At 38.7% G+C, this 13097-nt stretch overlaps 1 non-coding gene across 1 annotated transcript; it reads right to left on the bottom strand.

The window, feature by feature from the left end:
• Positions 1-11420: 11420 nt before the first annotated feature.
• Positions 11421-11527, bottom strand: LOC114394288. The gene has a single exon (XR_003662694.1). It is a non-coding gene; the product is annotated as a small nucleolar RNA R71 (small nucleolar RNA).
• Between the last annotated feature and the right edge of the window lie 1570 nt (positions 11528-13097).

Genomic DNA, 13097 nt, shown 5'->3' with positions numbered 1-13097 from the left:
TAGAAGGCTCCTTAGAGGTCAATCTTGTGATCTATCTCAATCCCAAGGAGAGAACATCTTTCATACAAGATGCAAAATTTTAGATAAAACTTGTTCTCTCATTGTGGATAGTGGATCTTGTTGCAATTGTTATAGCACAAGATTAGTTTCCAAGTTGAACCTCACTATCATCCCCCCCCCCCCCAAAAAAAAAACCTTATAAACTTCAGTGGCTCAATGAGCAAGGGGAAATGATAGTTAACCAACAAGTGAAGGTACCTTTCCCCTTTGGGATATATAAGGATGAAGTTAATTGTGATATAGTTCCCATGGAGGCAGGACATATTCTTTTAGGAAGGCCGTGACAATTTGTAGGAAGATCATTTACAATGGCCTAACTAATGAGATTAACCTCACCCATCTTGGCACTAAATTTGTGTTGCATCCTCAAACACCTTCACAGGTGGCCAAAGATCAACTAAGTATGAAAGATAAGAAGGATGAGGAAGAAAAACTAGAAAAACAAAAGAAAAAGAAGGATAGTAAGGTCTTGTCTTCAAAGGCCAAGGGGAAGGAAAAAGAGGGAAAGGATTCCTTCAAGAAAATTGTTAAGAAGGAAAATCATTTTGCAACAAAAGGTGATATTAAAAGAGCACTCATTCTTAAATAATCTTTCTACCTTCTCCTATCAAGGGAAACATCCCTTAGCATTGCCACAATTCCTACATTTGAGACCTTACCCCTAAAGGTCCAAGAACTCTAACATGAATTTGGTGATATATTTCCTAAAGAGATACCCCCTGGGGCTACCTCCTTTAAGGGGAATAGAACACCAAATAGATTTAGTCCTAGGAGAAGGCCTTCCTAATAGGCCAGCCTATAGGACTAACCCTCAGGATACTAGCGAGATAGAGTTTGAGGTCAAAGAATTGTTGGAGAAGGGTTGGGTCCAAGAGAGCCTAAGCCCATGTGTTGTGCTAGTGTTGTTGGTGCCCAAAAAGGATGGTACGTGGAGAATGTGTACAGATTGCAGGGCCATCAACAACATCACTGTAAAGTATAGGCACCCCATTCCTAGACTTGATGAGTTGCATGGTGCTAATATATTTTCAAAAATTGATCTTAAAAGTGGTTATCACCAAATCAGGATGAAAAAGGGTGATGAGTGGAAAATCGCTTTGAAGACCAAGTTTGGTTTGTATGAATGGCTAGTGATGCCTTTCGGGCTCACTAATGCACCAAGCACCTTTATGAGACTTATGCATCATGTCTTAAGGGATTTCATAGGTAGATTTGTAGTTGTTTATTTTGATGATATTTTAGTGTACAGTAGGAGCCTAGATGATCACTTAGGACATCTCAGGCAAGTTCTTTCAGTCCTTAGGAAAAACACCCTCTATGCAAATATAGAGAAGTGTACCTTTTGTGTAGATAATATAGTTTTCTTAGGGTTTGTAGTTGGTAGAAATGGGGTCCTAGTGGACCCTTAGAAAATCAAGGGCATCCAAGAATGGCCCACCCCAAAAAATGTGGGAGATATTAGGAGCTTCCATGGGTTAGCAAGCTTCTATAGAAGGTTATTTCCTAATTTCTCTACAATTGCATCACCTCTCAATGAGCTGGTGAAGAAGAATGTGGCATTTATCTGGAGTGAAAAACAAGAGCAAGCCTTTGCTTTTCTCAAAGAAAAGCTTACTAAGGCACCTATTCTAGCTCTTCCTGACTTTTCTAAAACTTTTAAGCTAGAATGTGATGCCTCTAGAGTGGGAGTTGGAGCTGTATTGTTACAAGGTGGGCACCCTATTGCTTATTTTAGTGAAAAACTTCATAGTGCCACCCTCAACTACCCCACCTATGATAAAGAGCTTTATGCCTTAATAAGAGCCCTCTAAACATAGGAACATTACCTTGTTTCCAAGGAATTTGTCATTCATAGTGATCATTAATCACTTCAGTACATTAGAGGGCAAAGCAAGTTAAACAAAAGGCATGCATAATGGGTAGAGTACCTAGAACAATTTCCATATGTTATCAAATACAAAAAGGGAAAAACAAATGTGGTAGTTGATGCCCTCTCTGGGAGACATACATTGTTTTGCTTCCTAGGAGCTCAAATTTTAGGATTTGATAACATTAGGGACATGCATGCTTTAGATGAACATTTTTCTCTCATTTACGAGAGTTATGGGAAAAAGGCCCAAGATGGATTCTATTTGGTTGAGGGGTATTTGTTCAAAGAAGGAAAACTTTGCATACTGTTGAAGCAAAGACTTCCATGATTATTTTGATGATGCCAAAGAATCAAGAGTTAAGCAAGTTTCAAAGAATCAGGCTTCAAGAATCAAGATTTAAGAACAATTAAGTTTCAAGATTCAAGAACAATCAAGATCAAGATTCAAGATTCAAGAGAAGTTGATTTCAAGATTCAAGAGAAGAAATCGAGAAGCAACAGTCAAGACTTCACAAGGGAAGTATTTTTCATTAATCCAAACATAGCACAATTTTGTTTTACAAAATAGTTTTCTCAAAAAATTTCAAAGTTACCAGAGTATTTACTCTCTGATAATCGATTACCAGTTTCATGTAATCGATTACCAGTGATTAAATTTGATTTCAAAATGTTTTCAACTCATTTGCAACGTTCCAAAATATTTTTCAAATGGTGTAATCGATTACACTATATTGGTAATCGATTACCAGTGTATCTGAACGTTGGAATTCAAATCCAATTGTGAAGAGTTACAACTTTAATAAAATGCATTGTGTAATCGATTAAATGATTATGGTAATCGATTACCAGTGATAACTTTTGAATAAAAGGTCAAAAGTTGTAACTCTTGACATGATTTTTTCAAGGTTATAACTCTTCCAATGGTTTTCTTGACTAGACATGAATAGTCTATAAAAGTAAGACCTTGACTTGCATTCAAAAGAACTTTTACAACTCTTTAACAATTTTTGAGAACTTCTAAGAATTCCTTTCTACTCGTCTCTCTTCTTGTTCTTCCTTTGCCAAAAAACTTTCTAAGTTTTGTTTTTCTGCAAGTGAAAATTCTACAGAAAACAAAAGTGTGCTATCTTTTCATCTCTTCTCCCTTTGCCAAAAGGATAGAAGGACTAACAGCTTGAATTCTTTTTTGTCTCCCTTCTCTCTTTCCATGAGAATTCAAAGGACTAACCGCCTGAGAATTCTTTTGATTCTTCCCTTCCCCTTAAACAAAAGATTTCAAAGGACTAACCGCCTGAGATATCTTTTGTTTCCGCTTACAAAGATTCAAAAGACTAATTGCCTGAGAATCCTTTGTCTTAACACATTGGAGGGTACATCCTTTGTGGCACAAGTAGAGGGTACATCTACTTGGGTGGTTATACTAAGAACAAGAGAGGGTAAATCTCTTGTGGATCAGTTCAAGAGGAGGGTAAATCCACTTGGTTTTTCAAAGAGAACAAGGGAGAGTACATCCCTTGTGGATCTTTGGCTTGTAAAGGATTTTAGAAGGTTGAAAGAAATCTCAAGAACCGTTGGTTGCTTGGGAACTGGATGTAGGGATGGGTTGTTGTCGAACCAGTATAAATCTTGTGTTTTTCTTCTTCCCTACACTCTTTAATTTTCGTTGTGTACTTTTAATTGCCGCTTTTACTTTTGGTTTAGTTTCGATTTCTGTTCTTTACTTTCTTAACTTTGTAGTAAAAGCCTAGTTGAATCTAGTAACATTAAGAAGGATAAATTTTTTTAATAAGTCAAGACACATTAATAATTAATTCATCCCCCCTTCTTAATTATTCCGAGGCCACTTGATCTCACACATACCCCAAGGATCCATTAGGAAATTACTTGTGAAAGAGAGCCACGAGGGTGGGCTCATGGGCCACTTTGGGATACACAAGACCCTTGTCTTACTGAAAGAAAAGTTTTATTGGCCCCATATGAAGAAAGATGTCCATAAGCATTGCACTAGGTGTGTGGCTTGTTTACAAGCCAAGTCTAGAGTGATGCCTCATGGGCTATACACACCCTTACCCATCCCATTTGCACCTTGGGTAGACTGTAGAAGAAAGCTTCATGATGAATCAAGATTGATTCAAGGAGTTTTGATGATAACAAAGATGATGACAAAAAGCTCAAAAGTCAAGATCACTTCATGATAACAAAGATGATGACTTTCAAGAATGAGTTCAAGATTGAGTCAAGAACACTTCAAGGATTAAGAGGAAATTTGATTTCAAGAATAATCAAGATCAAGATTCAAGACTCAAAGATTCAAGAATCAAGAGAAGACTTAATCAAGATAAGTATTAAAAAGTTTTTCAAAACATTGAGTAGCACAAGAAGTTTTTTACAAAATCATTACCAAAGAGTTTTACTCTCTAGTAATCGATTACCAGATTGTAGTAATCGATTACAAGTGTTTTAAAACGTTAAGATTATCAAAATTCAAAATGAAGAGTCACATTTGTTGATGTGTAATCAATTACACCTTTATGGTAATCGATTATCAATGACTGTTTTCGAAAAATTCATTTCCAAAAGTCACATTTCTTCAAGTGACTTGTTTCTGAAGATTCTTTTAAAAGTCATAACTTTTTAAGTGATTAGTTTTAAAGGAATTGCCAAGAGTTACAATTTTTGACTTGAGTCATCAAGAAACTATAAATATGTGACCTTGGCATGAAACATTAGAATAATCTCATTCATATCCATCATCTCTTTCAATCATTCTATCTTTCAATCTATCTTTCAAACATCTTCTTTCATTTCTTTCAGAACTTTCTTATTTCATCTTCTCTTCATCTTTCTAAAAGTTTTTGTTCAAAACTTTCTCTTCCAAGAAAAGTTCTTTGTTCAAAAACTTGTGCTACTCATATTTTTCATTCCCTTCTCCCTTTGCCAAAAAGAATTCGCCAAGGACTAACCGCCTGAATTCATTTTGTGTGTCTCTTCTCCCTTTTCCAAAAGAACGAAGGACTAACCGCCTGAATTCTTTTGTGTCTCCCTTCTCCCTTGTCAAAGAATTCAAAACGACACAGTCTAAGAATTCTTTTGATTCTTCCTTTTCCCATAAACAAAAGATTTCAAAGGACTAACCGCCTGAGAACTTTGTCTTAACACATTGGAGGGTACATCCTTTGTGGTACAAGTAGAAGGTACATCTACTTGGGTTGTTGACTGAGAACAAGAAAGGGTACATCTCTTGTGGATCAGTTCTAGAGGAGGGTACATCCACTAGGTTGTTCAAAGAGAACAAGGGAGGGTACATCCCTTGTGGATCTTTGCTTGTAAAAGGAATTTTACAAGGTTGAAAAGAAATCTCAAGGACTGCAGGTCTCTTGGGGACTGGATGTAGGCACGAGTTGTTGCCGAACCAGTATAAAACTCTTATGTGTTTGTCTCCTTCTTCCTTACTTTTTTAATTTCCGTTGTGCACTTTAATTCCCACTTTTACTTTTGGTTAAGTTTCTTTTTCTATTCTTTATTTTCTTAACAACATAGTAAAAGCCTAAGAAGGGTAATTTTTAATTAGTAAAGGTCTGGTAATAATTAATTCAACCCCGCCCCCTTCTTAATTATTTCGAGGCCACTTGATCCAACATAGACATTAGTATGGACTTTATCCTTGGGCTTCCTAGAACCCAAAGAGGTGTAGACTCTATCTTTGTGGTGGTGGATAGGTTTAGCAAGATGGCACACTTTATACCCTACCACAAGGTGGATGATGCTTCCCACATCTCAAAACTCTTTTTCAGGGAAGTTGTGAGACTCCATGGTTTGTCTAAGACCATTGTGTCAGATAGAGATGCTGAGTTCCTTAGCCACTTCTGGAAAAACTTATGGGCTAAGCTAGGAACTAAACTTCTTTTCTCTACCACTTGTCATTCACAAACTGATGGGCAAACAGAGGTAGTGAATAGGTCTTTATCCACCCTTTTAAGGGCTCTTCTGAAAGGCAACCATAAGTCTTGGGATGAGTATCTTCCTCATCATGTAGAATTTGACTACAACAGGGGGGTTCATAGAACCACCAAGAAATCCCCTTTTGAGGTTGTCTATGGGTTCAATCCTCTAACACCGTTAGACCTTATTCCCCTTCCACTGGACACTTCTTTTATACATAAAGAAGGGGAATCTAGATAAAAGTTTGTAAAGAAGTTGCATGAGAGGGTTAAGAACCAAATAAAGAACCAAACAAAGGTGTATTCAACTAAAGGCAATAGAGGAAGAAAAGAGCTAATTCTTAATAAGGGTGACTAGGTTTGGCTCCATCTTAGGATGGATAGATTCCCTACTAAAAGGAAATCCAAGCTTAGCCCTAGAGGGGATAGACCTTTCCAGGTTTTTGAGAGGATCAATAACAATGCCTATAGGTTGGACCTTCCAGAAGAGTATGGAGTCAGCACCACTTTTAACATTTTTTATTTCATTCCTTTTGCAGGTGGAGCTGATATTGAGGAGGAGGAACTAACAGATTTGAGGTCAAATCCTCTTCAAGGGGAAGGGGATGATGCAATCCTCCCTAGGAATGGACCAGTCACTAGAGCCATGAGCAAGAGGCTCCAAGAGGATTGGGCTAGAGCTGCTAAAGAAGGTCCTAGGGTTCTCATGAACCTTAGGGTAGATTTCTGAGCCCATGGGCCAAGTTTGGGTCCAATTATCTTTGTACATATTAGATTAGTGTCGCAACCTACCCTTTTGCGGGTGAGCGAGGCGAGGCTCACGGGTGCGTCTTCCATAGGAGGAAAATGCGCGGAGTCGCCACCAACATTTATTGAAAGGAAAACGTTAGAAAAACCAAAGGAAACCGGTCATGAAGAATATTCCATATTCGGGAGTTATCTTTAAGTTTGAGAAAGGTATTAGCACCTCTCACGTTTGTCCCAAAGAACAACAGCCTTAGATTAGAATTGTGTGAAATTATGTATCTAAACTTTTATTTATTTTTTTATTTTTGAGGTCGACAAAAGCGGGGCTCTTGCTCCTACGTACCCTCCATCGAAGAGGAAATCAGACCTACGTAGTTCTTTCAAAAGGCAGTGATGTGTTGATTTTACGCTTTTGAACGGTCCATGTTAATCGATAAAAAGCAAAGAGGACCGTTTAAGGCGTTGGACCTTAAAACGTTCTTTCAATGATTTTTGCGGACAAAGCTTGATTTTGTGAGTTGATTTTAGCCTTAGTTTCACTTTAGTTATTAGTCAATTCAATTAAGAAAGAAAAAATCCCAAAGAGAAACATCCGATTGATTTTTTGTTTTATTTTACTAAAAGATATTTTTTGATTATTATATTATTATTTTACCTCTTTTTTTGGTTTCCCACGTGGTTACGGCATGACCGAACGGTCGGATTTCATTTTAACAGAAATTAACAGATGTTACAATTCAAATTATCGGTGGAAATTTATTTTATTTTTTGATTAGGCGAGAAAATGACTTAAATAAATTACTAAAGCACGTCAAAAAGGGGTACGGAAAGTAAATGAAATGAAAATAAAAGTACGCGAAACAAGTGGGGACCACCAAGGGTACATAGAATGAATTGAAAAGTTCGATTTCGAGAATTTACCGGTTGAAGACCGAAGAACGACAAAGAACGAACGAAAGACGGCGGAAAATCTTCACGGAATCACCCACGGAAATGTTTTGGACGCGTTACGGAAGCGCCTCAGCTTGGATTTTCTTCACGGAAACGATTTTTTTCACTAATTTCAAGTGATCCTCAGATACCAGGAGGGTTGAACGTTTTTATTCTTCCCTCCTTCCCCTAGTTATTGGGAAAAGAGGGAGAAGCTTGCCACCCAACTCGCCCAGGCAAGCTAGGTTGCTTCCTCCTCTGGAGGAACATCTTGGAAGGCCCAAGTGGGCCTAGTTGCTATTTGCACCCCTCTGTTTACTAAATACACCCCCTGCCTTTTTTTGCTGATTCTTTTTCCGTAACGTTACAGAACTTTACGAATTCTGTAACGATACTTGTTTTCCTTCCGTAATGTTACGGAACCTTACGGATTACGTAATCATCCCTTTTTTGGCTTTCGGAATGTTACGGAACCTCACGGATTGTGTAACAATGCTTCCTTTTGATTTCCGGCATGTTACGGAACTTCACGGATCGTGCAACAATGCTCTCTTTTGACTTCTGGCATGTTATGGAACTTCACGTATCGTGCAACAATGGGTCCCAAGTACCTCGAAGCGGTCAAGCAAAGGTTGCATTCCATCAAATAATGGTCCCCAGACGAAATTAGGGTATGATAGTTGCCCCTCTTTACTTACCTTTTATCGGAGATAGGAGGAAAGCAAAGATAAAACACTGATTTCGTCCGTCTTAACCCTTTCCGTAATTAATCTATGATGACTCCCGAAGGCCATCCTTTGCCCATCATGGGGAATTAATTGATCTCAATCACAATAGTTCCAACCCAAAACGATTTGAAATAAGTGACTCCCGTCTCTCCTTCTTCTTTCTTTGCACAACACAAAACAAACAAACAAACAAACAAAAATAACATAATATATACGTATACACATGTTTGGTGAGGGAATCGATTGGGAAAATAACAAAAAAACCGCATTTTCCCCTCACTGGAGGCTCCGTACTTGATAACGGAGGATGCATGAATGACAATCAATTCATGGGGCTCCGAATAAGATGGTGAAGGATGCACGAACAACGCTAAGCAATCAATTTGTGGGGCTCCGGACTCGATTGTGGAGGATGCATGAATGGCAATCAATTCACGGGGCTCCGACTAAGATTTGATGGTGGAGGATGCACGAACAGTGCTAGGCAATCAATTCGTGGGGCTCCGGACTCGATGGTGGAGGATGCATGAATGGAAATCAATTCATGGGGCTCCGACTAAGATTTGATGGTGGAGGATGCATGATGTGCCATCATTTTCTTCTATTTTCTAAACCCTTTTTGGCACCATTTTAATTACTGATTGGTCTTAATTGTCAATTAGTTAGGCAGTTTTATTATTTGGGCTCATTTAGCTAATTTGATGTTTTTAATCTAATTTCAGGAATTAATGAAACATTGAGCTTAATCCGGATTTTGGTTGTGGACTTGAAGAGGGCAAATAAAGCAGCGCTTACCTTAGTTAATTTCTAATTAGGAAATTTCGCAATTTTATTTTATGTGGTTCAGTGTTTATTTCGTTTTGGGCCAGAGTATTATAATAGGCCCAGTGACTTTGAGTGACTCTTTTTAAATAGCAGCCTTGGGATTCGTGCAAGGCATTCTGTTAGACTATTATTCAGAGCTTAGGGTTTATGGTTTTGAAGTTTTTCTGTTCTAATGCTACTGTTTCGTTCTTAATGCAATTTTCCATTTCCTGTTTCTAATTACAATTTCGTTCTTGTTTCTTCTTCTACTTTCATTTATGTTTCTGTCTTGATTTTCCTTTCTGTCTCATTTACGTTTCTGCTTATTTACATTTCTGTTTATTTACGTTTCAGCTTATTTACGTTTCTGCTTCATGTTTCATTTACGTTTTCTGTTTGAATCTATGGAAGGCTAATTATTCTGGTGTTGTTTCCTTCTGAGGAAGAAGCCCAACTCTCTTTGAGGTTTCGTTTATAATGTGGTTCCCTGGCAGTTTTCCCTTCACCAGTTAACCCAAATTCGTGAACATTAATCAGTGCACGCTTCGTGTTCGATTAATTGCCTCTGAGCCTAACTTGCGTTCATGCTTAATGGACGAAGGGCTAACTGGTGTATGTGGTGCCTAATCACGTATTGACAACCCTAGGTTGATTTTCGCTTAGTAAATTGAAATAGGGTTCGATTAAGTGGTTAACTGTTAGGGACGAATTCTCCATAACCCAGGATAAGAGAATGGCTTCTGAATCAGAGGAAACAACCCAATTTTAATATTATTAGTTTCGTATTCCAGTTTACTTCTTCTGCTCCTTAAATCACAAAACAAACAAACCCCCCCCCCCCATCGTTACTTTTACTGCAAGCATATTATGAACAATTGGTTTATCATTGCTCGTTGGGAAACGACCTAGGATCACTTCCTAGTTACTGTACTTTCATGTTTATTTTATTCGGGTACGGCCTCGATCAAATTTGGCGCCGTTGCCGGGGAGCAGTGTCCAAAGGTTCATAATAACTAGCTAGTGTTGTGTGTTTAATTCTTTCGTGTTTTAAGTTTAATTGTTAGTATGTGTGTTAGTGTTGTTTAGTGACCTGGTATTTTGTTTAGTGTGTGTTCTGTTTCAGTTTTCCTATTAAGCGCTTTCCCTGTTTCAGTTTTGGGTGTTTTGCTGTGAATAGTGTTTTGCGATGGACTTAGCAACCACTTTTGCTTGCGGCAAAACAGAGTAGTAGTAGAAATCAAGTAGAGACAGATTTTAGCGACCACCCTTGCTGAATTATTTGAGATTTTTTGTTTTAGTAGCTAGGGTTGTTATTTTTGGCTGAATTTTTTTGTGGTAACTTCTTTTAATCTATATTTTGTGGGAAAAATAGCTAGAGCCTTTAGTTTGGTCAGATTTGAAAGTTCCAAAAAAGTAGCAAATTTTGTGTTTGTTTCCTACGCCGTGGCAGCCTGCCGTAGGCTGGCTGAGGTCTCCATCTTCCAGAAAAAGTGATTCTGTCAAAAGTTTTTTATTTTTCAAGTTTTATTCACTTATTTTTCTTAACCTACCATTTTTAGCTTCCATAGTTAGACTTTGAATTTTTGCCTGCAATTTTTTGTGCTATCTTCTCATCATTTTATAAGGTTGCTCACAAAATTTCAAGTCATTTGGATATCATTTGAGGGTAGCTAAAGTTCAAACCTGTACCTTTATTTACATGACAAGGCAACTAGTTGTGCATGCTGAATGTAGTGTATGACTAGAGGCAATCCATCTGACTTACAACCCCTTGATCTTGAGATAGATAGGACATTTCATAGATTAGTTAGCCATCATTTTATACCTTTTGATCATCCTGAGCATTCCATTATTGGTGAATCTGTGCATTCTGTTATTGGTGATTTTGAACATCCTGATTTTGAGCATTATAATTTTGAGCATTTTGATTCTGAGCATTCTGATTTTGAACATTCTGAGAACATGGCTCAACCTCCACCCCGTGAGAGGACTCTAAGGGAAATGGCTACACCTGATTTCACCTACGAAAGCTTGTGCATCCAGTACCCTAATGAGGATGTCCCATATGTTCTTAAAACTGGACTGATTCATTTGCTTCCAAAGTTTCATGGCCTTGCAGGTGAAGACCTGCATAAACATTTGAAGGAATTTCATATTGTCTGCTCCACCATGAAACCCCCAGATGTCCAAGAGGATCATATATTTCTGAAGGCTTTTCCTCATTCTTTAGAGGGAGTGGCAAAGGACTGGTTGTATTACCTTGCTCCACGGTCCATCACGAGCTGGGATGACCTTAAGAGAGTATTCTTAGAAAACATTTTCCCTGCTTCTAGGACCACAGCCATCAGGAAGGATATCTCAGGTATTAGACAACTCAGTGGAGAGAGCCTGTATGAGTACTAGGAGAGATTTAAAAAACTATGTGCCAGTTGCCCTCACCATCAGATTTCAGAGCAGCTGCTTCTCCAATATTTTTATGAAGGACTCCGTAATATGGAGAGAAGTATGATAGATGCTGCCAGTGGTGGAGCCCTTGGAGACATGACTCCTGCTGAAGCCAGAAATTTAATTGAGAAGATGGCTTCCAACTCCCAGCAGTTTAGCACCAGAAATGATGCTATAGTCATTAGAGGAGTGCATGAGGTAGCTACAAACTCAGCTGCATCATCTGAAACTAAGAAGCTTGAAGGCAAACTGGATGCATTGGTTAACTTGGTAACCCAGCTGGCCTTGAACCAGAAATCTGTACCTGTCGCAAGGGTCTGTGGTTTGTGCTCCTCTACTGACCACCATACAGACCTTTGTCCTTCCATGCAGCAACCTAGAGCAATTGAGCAGCCCGAAGCTTATGCTGCAAATATTTACAATAGACCTCCTCAACCTCAGCAGCAAAATCAACCTCAGCAGAACAATTATGACCTCTCCAGCGACAGATACAACCCTGGATGGAGGAATCACCCTAATCTCAGATGGTCTAGCCCTCAGCAACAACAGCAGCAGCCTACTCCTTCCTTCCAAAATGCTGCTGGCCCAAGCAGACCATACATTCCTCCACCAATCCAACAACAGCAACAGCCCCAGAAATAGCAAACAGTTGAGGCCCCTCCACAACCTTCCCTCGAAGAACTTGTGAGGCAAATGACTATGCAGAACATGCAGTTTCAACAAGAGACCAGAGCTTCCATTCAGAGCTTGACCAATCAGATGGGACAATTAGCTACACAATTGAATCAACAACAGTCCCAGAATTCTGACAAGCTACCTTCTCAAGCTGTCCAAAATCCCAAAAATGTCAGTGCCATTTCATTGAGGTCGGGAAAGCAGTGCCAAGGACCTCAACCTGCAGCCCCTTCCTTATCTACAAACTGCCAAACTTCACTCTACTCCAGAAAAAGGTGATGACAAAAATTTACCTAACAATTTCTGTGCAGGTGAATCTTCTTCCACTGGTAATTCTGATTTGCACATCCCCCCTCTTCCATTCCCTCCAAGAGCGGTTTCCAACAAAAAAAAGGAAGAGGCAGAGAAAGAGATCTTGGAAACATTTAGAAAAGTAGAGGTAAATATACCTCTGCTGGATGCAATTAAGCAAATTCCAAGATATGCTAAATTCTTGAAGGAGCTATGCACTAATAAGCGGAAGCTTAAAGAAAGTGAACGAATTAGCATGGGCAGAAATGTCTCCGCATTGATTGGTAAATCTGTTCCCCAAATTCCTGAAAAATGTAAAGATCCAGGTACATTCAGCATACCTTGTATTATAGGGAATAGTAAGTTTGACAATGCCATGCTAGATTTAGGAGCTTCTGTTAGTGTTATGCCTCTGTCTATTTTTAATTCTCTATCTCTAGGTCCCTTGCAGTCAACTGATGTGGTAATTCATTTAGCTAATAGAAGTGTTGCCTACCCTGTTGGTTTCATAGAAGATGTCTTAGTTAGAGTTGGTGAACTGATTTTCCCTGTTGATTTTTATATTTTGAATATGGAAGATGGATTTTCTCAAGGATCAGTTCCCAT

Source organism: Glycine soja, chromosome 17 (genome assembly GCF_004193775.1).
Source record: "Glycine soja cultivar W05 chromosome 17, ASM419377v2, whole genome shotgun sequence".
NCBI classification, from domain to species: Eukaryota; Viridiplantae; Streptophyta; class Magnoliopsida; order Fabales; family Fabaceae; genus Glycine; species Glycine soja.
This window is presented reverse-complemented; position numbering and strand designations above follow the sequence as displayed.